Consider the following 18,908-nt stretch of genomic DNA (forward strand, 5'->3'; position numbering starts at 1 on the left):
ATTTAGGTAAAACCTTTCATCCAAGTACTTCAAAGGCCTTCACCTTGTTTAATAGTTATTATCAGGCCCTGAAGAGTGACATCAGTATACCATAGTCCTAGATTGTGTGTGTGTATGTGCACATTTGCGTATTTATTTAGCATTTTGTTTGTTTTCCTAGGCTCACCATAGAAAGTTTCAGGAACCTAACTCTTGCTGTGGATTTCATTAAAAAAAAACGATACCTAAGGAATCGCATACATAACTTGCCTTTGTTGCATAGGATTAAGATGTGAATGGGGTTACAAAATAAAGAGAGACAGCTCTGGAGCCAGGAGGGTGGAGCTGGGGGATGAAGGAGCAGTGACTAAAATAGAGGCTGAAGAGATACCCTTCCCCAAATGCCCCCAGTCGTGAGATAGGTTTCATCCTTGTTTGCTCTACTAGGTGGGTTCACATAAAAATGATTCTGTGAACAAGGTCTTGGAGAGAAGATAATTTAACAGAACTTTTGAAATTCAAAACGAGCCTGTGTCCTGGCTGAGGGAAAGGTCCCTATCTCTGCAATCACTTTGAGGCTGTTGAAGCAGCGTCTGGATAAATGGATGGGTTACTTAAGAGAAGAACCTTTTAGAGAAAAGACTAGCAAAGATTTTTTTTTTCACCCCCCGCACCGTGTGGATCTTAGTCCCCTAACCAGGGATTGAACCCGTGCCCCCTGCAATGGAAACATGGAGTCTTAACCACTGGACGGCCAGGGAAGTCCCCAAAAGACTAGCAAGCGTGGCCCACAGGGATGACCCAGTGCTGGCCCACTTCCCACATCTTTCTGCTGTTTGTTTTTCGCATAGCAGCTCATTTAATGCTGCAGGATCTAACTTATAAGGTGATTTTTAAAAATCAATGTTTATGTTTTCCTCTCTCTAACCGCCCCCCCCCCCCCCACCGCCGCGCGCCAAAAGAAACAGTTCTTTCCTATTGGGCTCCTTTCCTCGTCTCAGCCGTTCATGCCTCTTGACTCAGCAGGGGGAGACAAAGTTCCAAAGACCCTGCCCGCTGCACCTGTCAGCACCAGAAAGCCACATGTGCTTCATTTCATCATGACTTTACATCCGTTGGTTTTGAAACCCTCCTGGCTAGTTATTCTCTCAGAAGTTCTCGGTCCCCCAACCTGGCAGCCTTCTGTTACCACTGGTGATGCCCCACCTGTTTTACTGAAAGATCAGGATTATCTGGAGTTTCTCCACTTGGGCATTTCTCTGTTTTGCACAGGAATTGTTGCCTTAACTTCACTCTAAATTCCATTCCTTTTGATTAGCTTCTCTCCATCTTTTTTTTTCTCGTCTTTCAATCCTCCAGGCCTCTCAGCTGAGACCTTGAACCTTCCCTTCCACACCTTGCTTCTACCATCCCCCTACTATGAATAGTAACCTGTTCTCCAAATGGATGGTCTTCCCACGCGCACCTCAGCCATGCTCTCCCTGTGAGGCTCTCGTTGTTAGATGTGCTCTACTGAGTGAAAATCTTTGGTTTTTTTAAAAATTCATTTATTTTATTTGTTTTTATTTTTGGCTGCATTGGGTCTTCGTTGCTGCGCATGCGCTTTCTCTAGTTGTGGCGAGGAGGGGCTACTCTTCGTTGCGGTGTGCGGGCTTCTCATTGCGGTGGCTTCTCTTGTTGCGGAGCACGGGCTCTGGGTGCGCGGGGTTCAGTAGTTGTGGCACGTGGGCTCAGTAGTTGTGGCTCGCGGGCTCTAGAGCGCAGGCTCAGTAGTTGTGGCGCACGGGCTTAGTTGCTCCGCAGCATGTGGGATCTTCCCCGACCAGGGCTCGAACCCGTGTCCCCTGCATTGGCAGGTGGATTCTTAACCATTGCGCCATCAGGGAAGCCCCCTGAGTGAAAATCTTACAGTGTCTTGCATTTGTCCTAATTCTTCCAAAGTAACACAGATATATATTTTCTCTTGATATATTTGGAGACAACTTCCCTCTTTCCCTTTCAGCTTTTTACGCTTCTAATCTTAAATTTTTATTGAAGCTATTCCCCCAAGCATTGCTTTCTGATCAAAGCTGGCCGTCTCTGTTCTTTACTTTTGATGTCGTTAACTACCTTCTTATTCTTTGAATTCCACTTTTGTCTCCATTTTGATATCTCCTTTTCCTCCTAATCCTCAGTCGTAAGAAAACTCTCTAGACAAAATTGTTTCATCTTCTGTGTTCCAGACGCTCTCGTTCATACTCTATTTTTAGCTTTGTCATCACTCGTCCACAAAACTCTAGAAAGTCAGGACTACCTTCTAATCATTTTGAAAAATCCTCTCATGCAGTGCCTGGCAGGTAGGTGGTAGAACTTAGTTAGTGTTTAATTTTTCTCTGTCCAGTTCCAGTACTTCTTTTGCACAGTTCGCTGTTTCATATTTTTCTGAAACCTCCCAATGACTACCAATTTTTTCTCTCTAGCCCCAATTTGTTACTCATTTTCCAATCTTAAATTGCCTTGCGGTCACCAGGATGTCCTGCTGGCAGCCCAGTGTAATAGAGTTCATTTTCTCACCCCAGTCCCTGCAAACCCACTTCCCCCATAACTTTCCTAGTGGTCTTTGTTTAATAAGCTGCTTGAAGCATTTTTGAGTAAACTTAGGCATCAAGGCACATTTTGATCCTTATTCATTAAGTAGCTCTCTCGCATTACTGGGCCCGGAGTCTCCACTGTGCCGTAATTCTCACATTTTCTGGGTTGTCTTTAACTGTCAGTGGCAACGCCATCTTCCCCAGGCCCCCAGCCTTAGGGATATTTGTGGATACATCTTTTTCTCTCTCCTTTGTCCTCAGCCTCCAGGTGTTGCTGATTCTTTCTCACTTGCTTTTCTAGCTCATCTTTCTTGTTGATTTCTAAGCCATTTTCCTCTGCCTGAATTATTCTCAATGGCCTTATTTTTGGTGTCCCTCTTCTAGGCTTCCCTGCTCCAGTCTGTGCCATGCTCAACTCTCAGAATAATCCTGTTAAACGGTATTTTTGTGGTGTTTTTCTCCTGCTCATATATCAAAAAGGACTTTTTTTCCTGGATTAATGTTGAGATCTTGCATGAAGCCTCATCTCTAGCTAGAAAATCGGGGAGACCAGAGATCTGAGGGTAAGTAGTAGTGACACCTCTCTTCCACTGATGTCTTTTTTTTTTTTACCATGCTGCATGGCTTGTGGGATCTTAGTTCCCGGACCAGGGATCGAAGCCGGGCCCCCTGCAGTGAAAGTGCAGAGTCCTAACCACTGGACCACCAGGAAATTCCCCTCTGATGTCTTGTTTGTGAAAGTATTGAACACCGCTCTTTCTTTGTATTTTTTTTAAAATAACAACTTTATTGAAATATCATTTACACATGTATGTCACCCATTTAAAGTGTACAGTGGTTTTAGGGATAGTCACGGGTTTATCTAATTTTAGAACATTTTCATCACCCCCAAAAGAAACCCCGTACCTCTTAGCAGTCACTCTGCATTCTCCTCTCTCCCCAGCTTCTGGCAACTAGTGATTTACATTCTGTATCTATGGATTTACCTATTCTGGACATTTCGTATAAATGGAATACAGGGGCTTTTGTGATTGGCTTCTTTCACTTAGCGTAATGTTTTCTAGGCTGTTCTAACTGGGTTTTCTTAGATCCTGTATTTGTCTGTTTGGCGTCCATTCATCAGAAGGCCAGCTGTCTTCATTGTATCATCTTATCCTCTGTATTCTTGATGCTCTGGCATTTGTGGGCTCGCTGCCCCTCCCAGGACTAGCCAGCTCTGAGAGATAGGAAAGGGCTCACCCTGTAGCACACTTTGCGTATGCAAACGATCCAGTCCAGAGCCCACACCCCGAACCAACCAGGAACCAACCACGTCCTTTATCAAACTCTCACACACCAAGCTAATCTCTCCCCTGCCCTAAGTCAAACGAGGGCCAGGTGCCAAACAACTAAGAGACGGCCCTTCCCAAAGCCTTCCAGAATTATTCAGACTAGTCAGTCCTAAACTCTTTACCCTGCCCTGCTTTGCCTTTCCTGCAGAAAACACAATAAAGGCTCTGGCTCAGGCTTTCCCTGGCTCCTTCCTCCTCCTGACTCAAACTGAAGCTTCCCCATAGGGCCCGGTGGGTGTGGTGTGCTTGCCTTTCAGGCACCGTGAGTAATAAAAATCTTTCAATGGCACTGACCTCTCCTTGTCGTCACTCAGTCACTTCCATAAGTTAAAAATCTCACAGGTACAATTGAGACAAAGGCTCATGTCTGTTGTCGCATGTTCATTCCTTTCTATGACTGAATTATGTGCAGACACCACATTTTGTTTATTCACTCATCAGTTGATGGCCATTTGGGTTATTCCCACTTTTTGGCTATTATGAATAATGCTGCTAGGAGCATTTGTATGTAAGTTTTTATGTGGATGTATGTTTTTGGGTCTCCTGGGTGTGGAATTGCTGGGTCATATGGTAGCTATAATTAACAGATGGAACTGCCAAACAACTTTATTTATTTATTTTTTTAACGTTTTTTATTGGAGTATAATTGCTTTACAATGGTGTGTTAGTTTCTGCTTTATAACAAAGTGAATCAGTTATACATATGTCCCCATACCTCCTCCCTCTTGCATCTCCCTCCCTCCCACCCTCCCTATCCCACCCTTCTAGCTGGTCACAAAGCATGGAGCTGATCTCCCTGTGCTATGCAGCTGCTTCCCACTAGCTATCTGTTTTACTGAACTACTTTCTGAAGTGGCTGCACAATTTTACAATCCCATCAGCAATCTGCGAAAGTTCCAATTTCTCCACGTCGTCACCAGCACTTGTTATTGTCTGTCTTTTTAAAATTTTAGTCATCCTAATAGATTTGAAGTGGTGTCTTACTGTGGTTTGATTTGTGGTTCTCTCTAATGACTGATCATGTTGGGCATCTTTTCATGTGCTTATTGGCCATTTGTTTGTCTTCCTGGAGATGTGTCTCCTTTGCCCATTAAAAATTGGGTTATTTGTCATTTTGTTGTGTTGTGAGAGTTCTTTACATATTATAGATATAAGTCCCTTATCAGATATATGATTTAATATATTTTTCCTATCCTGTGGATTGTCTTTTCACTTTCTTGCTGGTATCCTTAGAAACACAAATTTTTAAAATTTTGATGAGGTCTAATTTACCTGTTTTTTCTTTTGTCACTTCTGATTTTGGTGTCATACATAAGCTATCTTTGTCTAGTCCAAGGTCATGAAGATTTACTCGTAAGTTTTCTTCTAAGACTTTCATTATTTTAGCTCTTACATTTAGGCATATGATCCATTTTGAGTTAATTTTTGTATGTAGTATTAGATAGAGTCCAAGTTTTATTCTTTTGCGTGTGGCTATCATTATCCCGCTGCATCATTTGTTGGCAAGACTATTCTTTCCCCATTGAATTGTCTTTTTTAAAAAATTATTTATTGATTTTATTTATTTTGACTTATCTATTTATAAGATCCCACATGCCATGGAGCAACTAAGCCTGTGCACCACAACTACTGAGCCTGCGCACCTAGAGCCCATGCTCCACAGCAGGAGAAGCCATGGCAATGAGAAGCCTGCGACCGCAGCAAAGAATAGCCCCTGCATGCTGCAACTAGAGAAAATAGTTGGGTCTTCGTTGCTGCTCATGGGCTCTCTCTAGTTGTGGTGAGCGGGGGCTGCTCTTCATTGCAGTAGATCAGTTAGGTGGAGAGTATTGCCATCTAATAATATTAAATCTTCCAGTCCATGAATATAGGCTGTCTTTCCATTTATTTAGGTCTTCCTTAATTTCTTTTTTTTTAATAAATTTATTTATTTTTGGCTCTGTTGGGTCTTTGTTGCTGCACGGGCTTTCTCTAGTTGTGGCGAGCGGGCGCTACTCTTCATTGCGGTGTGTGGGCTTCTCATTGAGGTGGCTTCTCTTATTGTGGCGCACAGGCTCTAGGCACGCGGGCTTCAGTAGTTGTGGCTTGCGGGCTCTAGAGTGCAGGCTCAGTAGTTGTGGTGCATGGGCTTAGTTGCACCACGGCATGTGGGATCTTCATGGACCAGGGCTCGAACCCGTGTCCCCTGCATCGGCAGGCAGATTCTTAACCACTGTGCCACCAGGGAAGTCCTGGTCTTCCTTAATTTCTTCCAGTGATGTTTCATAGTTTTCACTGTACAAATATTGTACTTTTTCTGTTACAGTTATTCTTAAGGGTTGTTTTTGTTGTTGTTGTTGCTGCTATTGTAAATGGAATTGTTTGCTTAATTTCAGTTCATTGCTAGTATATAGAGATACGATTGATTTTTGTATATTGACCTTATATCCTGCAACCTAGCTGAACTTCTTTTTTTTTGTTCCAATAATTACTTTGTGAATTGCTTAGGATTTTTCATATACAAGATCACATCATCTGAGAATAGAGATGGTTTTAATTTTTCCTTTCCAATCTGGATGCCTTTTATTTCTTTTTCTTGCCTAATTTCCCTGGTTAGAACATCCAGTACAATGTTGAATAGAAGTGGTGAGAGTAGCCATCCTTGTCTTGCTTCTAATCTTAGGAGGAAAACATCCAGTCTTTCACCAGTAAGTATGTTAGCTGTGGGTTAACAAAGAGCCTCTTGCCTTTTTGTCATCCTACACTATCCAGTTTCTCTTTCTACTCTCTAACTTTACAGCATAGTGGAAAGAATGTGAACCTTAGAATCAGACTCGGGTTTGAATTGACTGTTTTATTAATTCTACCAGGAAATGTTGAGTGTTAGAGACCAGTGAATAAAAGCAAATCCTTGCCCCCAAACTGCTGCTAATACAGTGAGAGAGACTGTCGTATGGGTTAAATCTTGCAGTGTGATAAGTGCTGTGATGTGGGTATGCTCAGAGCAGTGAGGAGTACAGAAAACAGGTCCTTGGGAAGATTAGTACAACCTGAGGTTATGATGCCTGAATTGCTCTTGAACTGTAGGAGATGGTCTTGGGAGAGAGGAAACATGTGCGGAGAAGGGAATGTGGCTGGATTCTGTGAACCACAGGTAGGTCTGCGAGGCTGGGGATGGAGTGCTTGCAAGTGAAGGGCCAGAGGTGATCCTGGAGTTAGCAGAGCCGTCTCATCAAGGGCCTTGCAAGTTTCTGAAGGCTTTGTGAGGACTGGATTTGTGTGTTAGACCACTTGGGCAGTAGGGAAAGAGATGGACTAGTGATGGGTGAGACCATGAACAGGGAGACCTGGAGACAGGAGGTTATTGTGTAAGCAGGGGAGAATTGAGGGCCTAGAGTAAGGATGGAGGAAAAGAGTAGAATCAAGGAAGACTCAAAGGTAAACTTTTTTTTTTTTTGCGGTACGCAGGCCTCTCACTGCTGTGGCCTCTCCCGCTGTGGAGCACAGGCTCCAGACGCGCAGGCTCAGCGGCCATGGCTCACGGGCCCAGCCGCTCCGCGGCATGTGGGATCCTCCCGGACCGGGGCACGAACCCGTGTCCCCTGCATTGGCAGGTGGACCCTCAACCACTGCGCCACCAGGGAAGCCCTCAAAGGTAAACTTAATAAGGCATGCTGTGGGCTTCCCTGGTGGCACAGTGGTTGAGGGTCCACCTGCCAATGCAGGGGACACGGGTTCGTGCCCCGGTCCGGGAAGATCCCACATGCCATGGAGCAACTAAGCCTGTGCACCACAACTACTGAGCCTGCGCACCTAGAGCCCATGCTCCACAGCAGGAGAAGCCATGGCAATGAGAAGCCTGCGACCGCAGCAGAGAATAGCCCCTGCACGCTGCAACTAGAGAAAATCCGCGTGCAGCGATGAAGACCCAACACAGCCAAAAATAAATAAAATAAATTTATTTAAAAAAAAAAAAGGCATTTTGCAATTGACTGTGAGACGTGGAGGTGGATTTGGAGAGAATGATTCTTGGGTTTCTGATGTTGCATCTGGGTTGATTGGTGGGTTACCTGAGATTCAGTTTCCTCATCTGTAAAATGGGAAAAGTGCTTCACAGATACCAGTATATTCAAATCTCTGAGCACAGGCATGTGGTTGGGACTCAGTAAGTACTTATCCTTTTTGCTTTGCCTCATTTTGTTTCTGTTTTTTCCATTCTCTAAATGTAGGTCTTCCTTTGGTTCTACCTTCAGAATGCTTTTCTTTGCTGTGTCCCACAGTTCCCACTGTCACCCCCATGCAGATGACCCCCAGATTTCTCTCTTCACCCTGATCTCTCTCGTATTTTTGACTGTGTTCTGAGCATCTACATGGCCTCTTAGCCCTCGCAAGGGGGAACCATCCCCCAAATCTTCCTCCTCCTCATATCCATAGGCCTTTTTTTTTTTTGCGGTATGCGGGCCTCTCACTGTTGCGGCCTCTCCCGTTGTGGAGCACAGGCTCCAGACGTGCAGGCTCAGCGGCCGTGGCTCACGGGCCCAGCCGCTCCACGGCACGTGGGATCTTCCTGTACCGGGGCATGAACCCGTGTCCACTGCATTGGCAGGCGGACTCTCAACCACTGCGCCACCAGGGAAGCCCTCCATAGGCCTTTTAATGGCACTGTCGCTTCCTCAGCCACTCTGGCTTATAAATTCATCTTCTCTAGTGGAAAAAGCACATCTATCTCTGGTGGTTCCTAGTTTCCCAGAGTCTTTTTTTTTTTTTTTTTTTGGGTGGGGGCGGCCCTGCGTTGGGTCTTTGTTGCTGTGCACGGGCTTTCTCTAGTTGCGGCGAGCAGGGGCTACTCTTCGTTGCAGTGTGCAGGCTTCTTATTGCGGTGGCTTCCCTTGTTGCGGAATGGGCTCTAGGCACGTGGGCTTCAGTAGTTGCAGCACGCAGGCTCAGTAGTTGTGGCGCATGGGTTTAGTTTCTCCGTGGCATGTGGGATCTTCCTGGACCAGTGTTTGAACTCGTGTCCCCTGCATTGGCACGTGGATTCTTAACCACTGTGCCATGGGGGAAGCCCTTCCAGAGTCATTTTGACGTCTCTCTCTCTCTCTCTCTCTCATTTCCTCACATCCAGTGAAAATTCAAGCTCTGTTTACTCACCTCTGTAACGTTGTACACATGTTTCCTTTCCCATCCCCATTGTTACCACCATCTTTCATGCCTTCATTACTCCTACCTGGACCAGAACAGTAGTTCTGTGATTTCTCTCCCTTTTGATCCATCCTGACGGCAGCTTCCAGACTGAGCTTCTGGAGACTCTGATTCGATCCTGACTCTCACCCTGTTGAGGATCTTCAGTGAGATCTGCACATCCGCTGGGTCAAGCTGAGCTTGCAAGCTTGTCGTTAAGGTGCTGCACGTCCAAGCCGAGTGTGCCTCTCCAGCTCTGTCTCCCTACATCCTTGTTGAAAACTGAGACAGTTTTCTGCACCTTTGGCATTACCCCTGTGTCTTCCCTTTCGGGAACTGTATTGTTCTCCAAGGCACAGTTCATGAATCTTGCCTGACTTTCATCAAACCAGATAATTCTCCTTCCTCATATCCTGTAGGACTTTGTGCTTACTTTTTACTTACTTCTTTATTTTATTGAAGTATAGGTGATTTACAATGTTTCATGTGTACAGAAATGTGATTCCGTTATATACATATGTACACACACACACATACACTTTATCAGGTTCTTTTCCATTATAGGTTATTATAAGGTATTGAATATAGTTCCCTGTGCTGTACAGTAGGTCCTTGTTGTTTATCTAGTTTATATATAGTAGTGTGTATATGTTAATCCCATACTCCTAATTTATCTCTCCCCTCCCTCCACCAATCACTATCCCCTTTGGTAAGCATAAGTTTGTTTTCTATGTCTGAGTCTATTTCTGTTTTGTTTTTTTTTAACTTTTTATTTTATATTGGAGTATAGTTGATTAACAATGTGATAGTTTCAGGTGTACAGCAAAGTGATTCAGTTATACATATACATGTATCTATTCTTTTTCAAATTCTTTTCCCATTTAGGTTCTTACATAATATTGAGCAGAGTTCTCTGTGTTATACAGTAGGTCCTTGTTGGTTATCCATTTTAATTATAGCAGTGCATGCATGTCAATCCCAAACTCCCAAACTATCCCCTCCCCCCACCCTTCCCCTTTGGTAACCATAAGTTCCTTCTCTAAGTCTGTGAGTCTGTTTCTGTTTTGTAAATAAGTTCATTTGTATCATTTTTTAAGATTCCACATACAAGTGATACCATATGATGTTTGTCTTTCTCTGTCTGACTTCACTCAGTAAGATACTCTCTGGGTCCACCCATGTTGCTGCAGATGGCATTATTTCATTCTTTTTTTATGGCTGAGTCATATTCCATTGTATATATACACACCATATCTTTTTTTTTTGGCCACGCCGCATGGCTTGTGGGATCTTAGTTCCCTGACTAGGGATTGAACCCATGCCCCCTGAAATGGAAGCACAGAGTCCTAAACACTGGACCACCAGGGAATTCCCAATACACCATATCTTCTTTATCCATTCATCTGTCCATGGACATTCAGGTTGCTTCCATGTCTTGGCTATTGTAAATAGTGCTGCGGTGAACATTGGGGTGCTGCATGTATCTTTTGGAGTTAGTTTTCATTTTTTCTGGATATATGCCCAGGAGTAGGATTGCTAGATCATATGGTAACTCTATGTTTAGTTACTTTGTGCTTGTGTTAAATGATTTGTGTACACATCTTATCTCTCCTACGAGATTTACTCTCCTTGAGGGTGCCTCCTTCGTCTCTGTAACACCCACGATGCCCTCCCTCATATCCAATAAATATTTATTGGGGGATATCTTACATTTCTCATCTTCCTGAAGCATGAGCTTTGCTTTTCCAAATGCCCATCCCCAAAGGTCTGTGACACAGGCAGTGGTGAGAGGATGAAGGACGACTGACTTTTCCCTGTGGATCTTATAATTTAATACAGAGTAGTACGGGGATATTACACAGACTCTTTCTTATTTAAATTCCTGGTAACTGAGTCCCGTAGCATTTGGTGAGTTTGGTATAGTCTGTACAGCACTGAACTCTTTATATGGCTTGCATGGATGTAAGTCATCATAGGCTGCATGGGAGCTAGAAAGATGAAGAAATTAATCCAAGTGCTGTGCAGTTATATAGAGCTGTAGGTACCAGTCTGATTTTTCCTTGTAGAATTTAGAACTTAAATTTACATACTTCTCGGGCACTTTCAGTCAAAATAAATAGCCAGGTGATTCATTTGGGAAATTCTACAAGGTATGCCCTGCCCTCCCCTGCTCCTCCCTGGAATGGCTTCTCAGCAAGGCCGCCTCAGCTGGGCTTGGACGGAGGTGGCTCTCTGTCCTAGTCTCCTATCGGTGATTTCCAGGAACTGAGAAGGGATGCAGGAAGAATAGAAAGCATTAGATAGTCTGTCTTGGGCTTTAAAAAAATGAAAATACTCAGTTCCTATAGCACTCGTCTCCTGGCAGCCAGACAGGGAGGGAGAGAAACTGTGAAGGGTGCTAGGGTGCCAACAAGAGCATCCGTGTCCTTGGCAGCACTCAGAATAGCAGTCAGGCTCTCAGTGATTCATCGCACGCAGGCCTGCCCACTCGTGGTCCAAGCGGCCGAGCATAGGGTGAGTCAGGCCTCCCGCGGCTTCCTCCCCGACTCCGATTCTGTGTCCTCCCCAGTCTCGCTGGGCTGGGAGCGGAGGGGAGGCCCGTGATGCAGGAGGCCGTGCCCGTGAGGAGAGGGTGCCAGTTCTGGACTGTTCCCTCCTGAAGGGTTTCCTGCTCCTGTCTGCGCTAAGCCCTAGGGAAATTTGGAGAAGAAGAGGAATCCTGATATTTGGAAGAGGGGGTAGTTTAGGGGCCTATCTAAAATCGGGGCCACCTTGCCCCACTGAGCTGAACAGTGCTCCTACGTTGACCCTACAGTAGTTCTCATTGTGATGTCCTGCCCCTCTCCAATTGGATGGGCGTTCTGTTCTCTTGCTTTGTCCCACTCTCTTCTCTTCATTCTTTTCTCTGTCCCCTTGCTCAGTAAGAATTATATGTATTTATGAAATCACAGCTGTTGGATTTTTCCTTCTCAGGATAGTTTTTCAGCCAGGTGCATCCACATCTCTTGGCCGGTCCTCCCCTATCCTAGTCCTAATGGAGAGAATAGCCCAGCGTTCTCAACACCAATCCTCCAGTGTGGACCCAGGCCCAGAGTTCACCACCTTTGTTCCCCTTTGACCCGCAGCAGAATCACTAGTTGAAAAATCATCCTAATGCCACGCAGTGCTTGAAAATGCATCCTTCTGGGCTTCCCTGGTGGTGCAGTGGTTGAGAGTCCGCCTGCCGATGCAGGGGACATGGGTTCGTGCCCTGGTCCGGGAAGATCCCACATGCCGCTGAGCGGCTGGGCCCGTGAGCCATGGCCGCTGAGCCTGTGCGTCCGGAGCCTGTGCTCCGCAACGGGAGAGGCCACAACAGTGAGAGGCCCGCGTACCGCAAAAAAAAAAAAAAAAAGCATCCTTCTTCGTCTGGTTGACCCGAGACAGACCCTGGGTCTCAGGATCTCCTTCAGCCGAGCTCTCATTCTCTCCTTGATGCAAGGCTCTTGCTGTGTGTCCCACTTCACTTTTGTAGCAAGTCACTTTCCTCTTTGCCACTTTCCCAGCACTGATTTTCTTGGATCCACTTGAGTTAAAACTGAAGTGTCCCTGTTCCTTCTTCACAGCGGGAGCTCCTTGCTTCCAGCTCTGCGTGTGTCTATCACCAGACTTGTTCCACGACACCTTATGGCCATCCAGACACAGCTAGTTTCGGTGGCTTGTCTAGAATGACATAGCACTGTCTGGATGAGAATGATAATTTATTCTTTTAGAGTTTTTTTTTAATTATTAATTTTATTATTTTATTTATTTATTGTTTCTGGCTGCATTGGGTCTTCGTTGCTGCTCGCGGGCTTTCTCTGGTTGTGGTGAGCGGGGGCTACTCTTCGTTGCGGTGCACGTGCTTCTCATTGCGGTGGCTTCTCTTGTTGCGGAGTATGGGCTCTAGGTGCGTGGGCTTCAGTAGTTGTGGCGTGCGGGCTCTAGAGCACAGGCTCAGTAGTTGTGGCGCACGGGCTTAGTTGCTCTGTGGCATGTGGGATCTTCCCGGACCAGGGATTGAACCCGTGTCCCCTGCACTGACAGGCGGATTCTCAACCACTGCACCACCAGGACAGCCCTAGACGTTTTCTATTTTCCCTTCCTTGTGGCTGCATGGCATACACACTCTGAAGAGAATGCAGCTTTAGTAACAAAATATCCAAGGGCTTTTATTTCCAAAAAGAGCTGGACAAGATGAAGCACTGGGGGCTGTGTGGATTATACCCTGCGTGAGGATAGGAAACAGGAGGAGGTTGGGTGTGAAAAACACTTCACTTTTGTGGGGTCAGCGCTTGTAATGAACATGACCGGGTCTCTGGGTCACAGCTAATTCTAAGCCCTGGCAGATGACCCATTTATTTCCAGCACATTACACAATATTTTAAAGCACAAGGGATAGTTATCTAAAATTCATTTCAGTGAGGCAACTTGGGGCACTTAAAGGTGAAGTGTTTTGAAGTCGCTTTCATTTTTATCATCAGATCAATGTCATGAAATGGGTAGGACAGAGATTTAGGCCCACTGTAAAGTGAGGACACTGCGGCACTGTGAGTGAATGAATGAATAAATGAATGAGGTCATTCGGCATTTATTCCAAAGGGCATAGGCTTGGTTAGCACAGCTGGGTCTAGACCCCTGATCTATGTTTGATTTCTTTTGGTTTTTTAAAATAAATTTATTTATTATTTATTTTGGCTGCATTGGGTCTTTGTTGCTATGCGTGGGCTTTCTCTAGTTGCGGCGAGCGGGGGCTACTCTTCGTTGCAGTGCACGGGCTTCTCACTGCGGTGGCTTCTCTTGTTGTGGAGCACGGGCTCTAGGCGTGTGGGCTTCAGTAGTTGTGGCTCGCGGGCTCTAGGGTGCAGGCTCAGTAGTTGTGACGCACGGGCTTAGTTATTCTGCGGCATATGGGATCTTCCCGGACCAGGGCTCTAACCCGTGTCGCCTGCATTGGCAGGTGGATTCTTAACCACTGCGCCACCAGGGAAGTCCTATGTTTGGTTTCTATCACACTGCTCTCTTTTCAGGAAGCTTCTCTCACGTAAGAGATGAGATGAAGCCGCCCCCAGGAAGACCTGTGCTCTGAATTGTTTTATTAAAGCGGGAATGGGTTTCCTTGAATTATCCACATGCTCTTCCCTAGAGCAGTGCCTGTATCATCTGGAATTTATTCTGAGTCCTGGGAGCAGCCTGCCCTCTGCAGTCCCTCAGGGCTCAGCTCCTCCGGCTCTGTCCCCCCTTCCCAGACCCATTCCTGCTGGCGCCCACCTGCCTTTCTCCTGATTGTGTCATTTCCCAACAAGTGGCTCCTTTTCTTGTCAGCTCCTTGGCTTGTAGGGCAGGAGAAGGGAATGGTATACTCCTTGCCCCCTAGAGACGCTTCCCTTCATTCCACAAGTAGTTAGTAAGCGCCTGCTGTGTGCTGGATTCCCTGATTATACCACCTGTCGTCACCATGTCCATCTACCGACTTCAAGAAGTTCTCTCTCTTCTCTAATGAGTTCAGTGCTGGACTGATAGTGTCCCACCCTGTTTACTGCCATCACTGCCAAGGAATTGAATGTCCATGTTACTGACCACCCAAACATCCCACCCTTCTCGTTTTCTAGACTTCCTACTCTAGTGCCTCCTTTTTCAGGACGCTGCAGTCACCCATGACGACATTAGGCTTATTGCACTTCGTAATCACGTGGGACTGTTACTCATCCAGCCTTTTCAGCTCAAAAATCTCTCTGACCACGTTTCACAGGATTGACAGGCTATGATCCTGGCTCTCCTCTCCTTTCCCTTGCCTTTGACAGACATCACTAATTTATGGCCAAGGCACTGAGTCCAACTGAGCCTGGACACAGCCTTGAAAGTCTTCCTCAACATGAACCACTAATGTCACTACATATTAACATATTTGGTCTAAGAGTTTACAACAATTTTCAGAACATTTTAGGACCACAACCTCTTTCTGTCTTTCCCACCTCCACTCACCATGACCTTCAGGCCCTGGATCTCTTATTCTCCCAGTCTAGGTTGCCTTCTCTTGTTTCTTTGCAAAGCTCAGAAAACCCCTTAGTTGACCATTTCAAAAATGTGCTTTCTATGATCCAAGAATGCCTCACTCCTTGGATTTTTATTATACAAATCTTAAGCATACTTAGAACCACCCTCTCAATGCCATAGCTTTTCCCTCTCTCCCCCTTAGAGTGCCAGGCATTGATGGCTGGCCCACCAGGTGAGTTTGCTGCACATGTGTGCTCTCCAGCCTCATCTGGGCCCCAGTGACACTCGGCAATCATTTAATTCCTCCTCTCGTGGCTCCCTGTGTCACCTTCTGCAGTAGACGTGCCCTTGTTGAACCATCAGAATCACTCCTGGCCCGTCTCCTGAAGCAGATGACTTCATTTCTTACTGATAAGTGTGGAGCCATCTTCCTTCTTCTCCACTAAAAAATTGTTTCTTCGAATAGATAAAGAAGATGTGGTACATATATACACAATGGAATATTACTCAGCCATAAAAAGGAACGAAATTGGGTCATTTGTAGAGACATGGATGGATCTAGAGACTGTCATACAGAGTGATGTAAGTCAGAAAGAGAAAAACAAATATCGTATATTAACGCATATATGTGGAACCTAGAAAAATGGTACAGGTGAACCGGTTTGCAGGGCAGAAATACAGACACAGATGTACAGAACAAACGTATGGACACCAAGTGGGGAAGGCGGAGGTGGTGGTAGTGGTGATGGGATGAATTGGGAGATTGGGATGGACATATATACACTAATATGTATAAAATAGATAACTAATAAGAACCTGCTATATAAAAATAAATGAAATGAAATTCAAAAAAATACGTTTATTCATCCAAAATGCAAAAAGTTAAATGTATATATATTTTAAAAAATTGTCTCTTTACTTTCTCCCACCCTTTCCCCCTTCACTTCTGTCTACATCATCCTGACCTTGTGCCAGGTCTCTCCACCCTTCTCCCTCTTATCTACTTCTGCCCCATCACTTCACTCTTCTTTCTTTCTCTAATCTCCAGTCTCCCACAGGGCACCAATTCTTTCTAGTCCTTCAGTCTCTCCTAACCTAAAAACACAGACAAAAACCACGAATCAAAATGATGCCGCAAAACCTTTCCCCTCAACATACAACCCTCTCTCTTCATCTTCACTGTTAAATGAATTGAAAATCATCTATACCCTAAATAGTGCGCCACCACCTTCTGCCCCATTCTGACCCTCCCTCTCCACTTGCAGCCATCGGCTTCTATGCATTACCCTCCAAGGAGCCCCCTTCCTGTCCCCACTCGCTCCTTCATTCCCATCCTGTGGCCACTAGTCAGGTCCAGACCTTCCTTATTTCTCACCTGGCTGTTTAGGGGCCTCTGTCTCCTCTTTTCAATATATTTTGTACACCAATGCCTAGCTAATCAATCTCAGGGACAACTTTGAGAACTTCATTCTTCTGCTCAAAATTAAATGGAAAATTCTTGATTTAGCAATCATGGCATCCTGTCCCCAGTCCCCTCCTACCTTTCCAGCTACCTCTCTACTTGGCCTGGACTCCATACTAAAATATACCCTCTGTTGTTCTTCCTCTAAACCTTGACTCAAGCTACTTCTTCTGGAGCAGCCTCGCCTTCTTACCTGTCTTTCAAAGCTCAGCTCAAGTTCCATTACCTTCATGAATCCTTTAGAGATTCCCATGACCAGGTGTTATCTCCCCTCTGAATTTCTTTTTAATTTACCAAGCTTATTTTATTTTATTTTTTATAAATTTATTTATTTATTTGGCTGCGTTGGGTTTTTGTTGCTGCGCGCAGTCTCTAGTTGTGGCGAGCAGGGGCTACTCTTTGTTGCAGTGTGCAGGCTTCTCATTGTGGTGGCTTCTCTTGTTGTGGAGCATGGGCTCTAGGCGCGCGGGCTTCATAGTTGTGGCTCACGGGCTCTAGAGTGCAGGCTCAGTAGTTGTGGTGCACGGGCTTAGTTGCTCCGTGGCATGTGGAATCTTCCCGGACCAGGCCTTGAACCCATGTCCCTGGCATTGGCAGGCGGATTCTTAACCACTGCGCCACCAGGGAAGTCCCCATCTCAGCCATTTTTAAGTGTACAATTCAGTGGCATAAATTACATTCACAATGTTGTGCAACCATCACCACTGTCTTTTTCTAAAATGTTTTCATCACCCCAAACAGAAACTCTATAGCCATTAAGCAATAACTCCTCAGCCCCTGGTAACCTCTTATCTACTTTCTGTCTATGAATTTGCCTCTTCTAGATATTTCATATAAGTGGGATCATATAATATTTGTGCTTTTGTGTCTGGTTTATTTCACTTAGTATAACATTTTCAAGGTTCGTCCGTGTTATATTAAGTACCAATACTTCACTCCATTTTATAGCTGATTAACATCCCACGGTGTGGCTGTACCACATTTTTATCTGTTTGTCTGTTGATGGACACTTAGGTTGTTTCTACCTTTTAGCTATTGTGAATAATGCTGCAGTGAACACTGGCATAAAAATATCTGTCTGAGTCCCTGTTTTCAGTTTTTCTGGGTATATACCTAGGGATAGAATAGCTGAGTCATATGGTAATTCTATGTTTAGCTTTTTTAGGAACCCAGTGTAGAGTTTTTAAAATTCAGATTACTTAATGACTTTTAAAAATGAGGAATTACACATAAAATCAGATTTTTTTCTAATTTCTCTTGAAAAAAAAATGAGAAAGTCTGGCTCTCCTGGGTCCGCGTCTCTGTAGCGATATGATCTGCTGGGGATGAGTGGGGAGCAGTCACTATAGATGAGGTGTCTGGTCTCGGCTCAACAAGGTCCTTATCCAGCTGGTATCAGATGTTGGCACCCCCTGTCTGGGCCTAGTTCTAAGACTTTGCTCTAGTCCCCTCCCTTCATTGTGTCTTCCCAACCCGCCCATACGGACACTATTTCCCTCCTGTGTTCGTACTCACCCCGTGTTATTATTTGTGTACATGCTGTTCCTCTCCCTATCTAGGCTGTAATTATCTGAGGGCAGAGTACCTGTTTTTTTATCTCTGATTTACCAGAACTGACTGGCACATTGTTTATACCCAAAGTCTTAATTATATTGAATTTTTGTTTTAAAATATTTTAAATTAATTTTTATTGGTGTATGGCTGACAATGTTGTATTAGTTTCTGCTGTACAGCAAAGTAGATCAGTTATACATATACATATATTGAATTTTTTAAAGTGAACAGTTGAGGTTTAGGGCAGAACTAATTTGTACAGTTATGACTGAGTCAAGCAAGTGCTAGATTGCATTATGGCATGTTATAAGAAAAGGGCAAAAGTCTAAAATTGGGGAAATGAATTATAGATTACAGGCAATGCAGGAAGGGCTAACCACTTCCTCATTTAAAATATTTCTTCATGAGAGTTTTCTTTTTTATCATTCTAGGCTGTAGTCTGAAGAAAATCATCTAAAAGATGTTTTATGGAAAACTGATATACAGTATCATAGAACAAGTTAATAAGAAATAGAATTAAAGTGTAATGTCTATACCCATATGCAAGAGAATAAATTCGGACCCCTACCTCACATCATATACAAAAAATAACTCAGAATATATCGCTGTAAAGTAGTGCAGCCACTATGGAAAACAGGATGGAGTTTCCTTAAAAAAACAAAAATATGGCTTCCCTGGTGGTGCAGTGGTTGAGAGTCCGCCTGCCGATGTAGGGGAGATGGGTTCGGGACACGGGTTCGTGCCCCAGTCCGGGAAGATCCCACATGCCACGGAGCGGCTGGGCCCATGAGCCATGGCCGCTGAGCCTGCGCGTCTGGAGCCTGTGCTCTGCAATGG

The 18,908-nt window shown here is 44.9% G+C and overlaps 1 long non-coding RNA gene across 1 annotated transcript in view; it reads left to right on the forward strand.

Annotated features, from left to right (window-relative positions):
• The first annotated feature begins 945 nt into the window (after positions 1-945).
• Positions 946-18,908, forward strand: part of LOC125965472 (uncharacterized) — a 32,409-nt gene continuing 14,446 nt past the window's right edge. Inside the window, exon 1 of the long non-coding RNA XR_007479378.1 lies at positions 946-3,112. This is a non-coding gene — a long non-coding RNA (uncharacterized LOC125965472). The remainder of the gene's footprint in view (positions 3,113-18,908) is intronic.

Source organism: Orcinus orca, chromosome 9 (assembly GCF_937001465.1).
Source record: "Orcinus orca chromosome 9, mOrcOrc1.1, whole genome shotgun sequence".
Lineage (NCBI taxonomy): Eukaryota > Metazoa > Chordata > Mammalia > Artiodactyla > Delphinidae > Orcinus > Orcinus orca.